The sequence below is a fragment of the Elephantulus edwardii genome, unplaced genomic scaffold (genome assembly GCF_000299155.1).
Source record: "Elephantulus edwardii isolate Elephantulus edwardi_28Jun2011 unplaced genomic scaffold, EleEdw1.0 scaffold00003, whole genome shotgun sequence".
NCBI classification, from domain to species: Eukaryota; Metazoa; Chordata; class Mammalia; order Macroscelidea; family Macroscelididae; genus Elephantulus; species Elephantulus edwardii.
Window position 1 is genome coordinate 34,884,484 of NW_006399753.1, and position 3,100 is coordinate 34,887,583.

At 40.9% G+C, this 3,100-nt stretch overlaps 1 pseudogene; it reads left to right on the top strand.

Annotated features, from left to right (window-relative positions):
- The first annotated feature begins 2,619 nt into the window (after positions 1 to 2,619).
- LOC102845472 lies at positions 2,620 to 2,889 on the top strand (annotated as a pseudogene).
- The last annotated feature ends 211 nt before the right edge of the window (positions 2,890 to 3,100 follow it).

Sequence of the window (3,100 nt, forward strand, 5' to 3'; positions counted from 1 at the left end):
TTCAAACCAACCTAGCTTTGAGGTTAGCATTTCAACTCCCTATCTACTAGGCCACCAGGTTACTATGAGGACATACTCCCTTCCAAGCGTTTTATGAGTAATAATACATTTCATTCTCAAAACCACCCTTATAAGCCAGTTACCATAACTACCATCCCCATTACAGATAAAAGAGCTGTGCTAGCCTTGTGCATTATGTGTTGTACTGCTAACAAAAAGTCAGTAGTGCCAATCTCATAAAGGCTTGTAGCTGTGGAAACCTAATGGGAGGTTGCTGGGAGTCAAAATTAGCTCAATAAGAGTAAGTATGATAGATAAGACACCAAGGCAGAGGCATTAAATAACTTGTCTATATTCACAGAAGGAGAATTGACGTCTTTGAGCTGTGGTGCTGGAGAAGAGTATTGAGTGTACCATGGACTGCTAAGAAAACAGATTCATCCTGGAGAAGGTTAAACAGGGCTGCTCCTTGGAGGCAAGGATTCTGAGGCTTCGTCTGACATCCTTTGGACATGTAAGGAGGAACTGGTCCTTGGAGAGGGACATCATACTTGGGAGGGTGGAGGGACAGCATAGGAGGGGAAGGCCTTCTTTGAGGGGGATTGATTCAGTGACTGGGGTAATCGGGATGGGTGTATTGGAGACAGTGCTTGCTGAAAGTGAAGATAACTTAATACTTACTGCCGAAGATGAAAGTCAGTACAGGTCACATCTCAACAACAGGAAAATAAAAATGCTCACCTTTGGACTAATAAACAATACAGTGACAAGTGGAAAAAAAAATTGAAGTTCCCAGTGATTTCATTTTACCCAGTTTCACACCCTCCTTGGCACTAGTCATCAGGAAATAAAAAGATGTGTTGCATTGGGAAAGTCTGCTGTCAAAGATCTCACCAAAGTACTAAAGAGCAATGATGTCACCATAAAAACCAAGGTGTGCCTGATCCAAGTATGGTGTTTTCAATTACTTCCTATACATCTGAAAGTTGGTCAGTGAAGAGGAAGCAAAGCCTTTGAGTTGTGGTGTTGGAGAAGAGTACTGGATATCCAATGGACTACAGAAGAACAAACAAATATATCTTGGGAAAAGTGCTATCAGGGTGCCCTTTAGTGGTAAGGGTGGTGACACATCATCTCATATACTTTCCCCATGTTAGAAGAAGTTAGTCCTTGGAAAAATACATTATGCTTGGAAAGGTGGAGAGTCAGCAGAAGAGAAGAAGACCCTAAATAAGATGGATGAAAGGAGTGACTGTAATAATGGGCTTATGTGGATCAGAGATGACGAGGATAGTACAGGATGGGACAGTTTCAGATCTATTGCTCATAGGGTGACTAGGAGTCTAGTCAGCCGAAAGGTAGCTAACAGCAACGGCAACAACATGGCCTAGGCCATAGGGAGTCGTTCTGTTAACCCCAAGGCCACACCTCTGTCAGTGCACATCCACTAGAAACTCCAAGGTAGAAAGATGGGCAATCTCTTCCAGAGTGATTACTCATTGCTATTTAGTGGGAACTGACTCGGCTGACCTTCTTGGGTTTTTCCTGAAACTGTAAATTGCACAGGATGAGATTATTCATCCTTCTCCCTTGGAGCAACTGGTGGATTCGAACTGCTAGAATTTCCACCTTTGGATTAGTAGTGCAACTCCCTAGCTCCCCCGGAATTTACAACCTCAAACACCTTCTGCAGGATAGCTATGATTCAGTTCTGACTTAATGGCAATTTATTCTCTTCCATGGTCTTGAATTTCTATTTCCCTATCATTGACCTTATAGTACATCTCTTCTCTTCCATGAGCCACCTAAATTCCTTTTGGGAAAGAAAAAAAAATACGAATAAAGAGAGTAAAATTCTAATACAGTAATGATGTCTAAGATAATAGGATAATTCCCATATATGGAAAGAGGTGTGGAGTATTTTCCTGTGCTTATAATTCTTTTCCCAAAACACAGAGGTAATTAGTATTTCCCAGTATCAATGTGTAATGGTTCAGAATTGGGGAAAAAAATTATATATGTTCTTGCTTGTTTTTCACACATAGAAAATTGCTAATTTTACTGCTGCATTTTTGAGAGCAACCTCATCTGTATCTCAATTTGAGAACTTTGCTGCTTCTCAAGAGGAATAATGTCCTGACATGCTTGATGCTCTCTGAGCCGCTCTCCACATTTCTCTTGTATGAACTGCATCAGTGTGTATTCTTTTCTCAAACATTTCTTTTGATCTAACTCGTGGGAAGCACTATAAAAACTTTTATTGCCCTTGAGTCAGAACTGACTCATAGCTGGGTTTTTAGAGGCTGTAAATTGCACAGGAGAAGACTGCTCATCTTTCTCTCACAGAGCAGCTGGTGGATTTGAGCAACCTGCCTTTGAGTTGATGGCACAACTTCGTATCCACTAGGCCACCAGAGATCCAGTAAGCACTGTAGGAGGGTGGAAAGATAAAGAGAGATGGGAATACAATGGCTTTTACAAAAGCCACAGTTGGAATGGGGTCATGGCAGAAAGGTGGGCTTAGTGCGTAGTGCGTCCCTCCCGTCCCACAAAGAGCTCCCATTCTCGACGCCAAGGGCTAAGTAAGCTTGTGTCAGGAATTGTCAATCATTTGATTGAATGCTTAAGGCCTCGGGAAAACTAAGGAAGAAACTTACTGCGCCTAACAATTAAGAAATGGCGGAAGTGAAGTCAATGTTTCCGGAAGTTCTTCCAAAACAAGGGCAGCTGTCTGTAGAAGATGTAAATACAATGGTGCTGTGTAAGCCTAAACTTTTACCCTTAAAATCTCTGACTCTGGGAAAACTGGAGAAAATGCAACAAGCAGCACAGAATACAATTCACCGACAAGAAATGGCAGAAAAGGAAAAACAGCAAGTAACTCACTGATGATCCAGCACTTCCCGCAAACAACCTACCTAGTATTTAAGAACAACTAGAAAATAATTGACATTTATATGGTAAAAGTTCTATCTATGAATAAACCTAGTATTCATAAAAATACTACAAAAGTACCCCAGGATTAAGCAAGCTTGCATTGTGCATTTAAACAGTATAGTTTGTATTAATACACTCAGTTAAAATAATGAAACTTTATGAC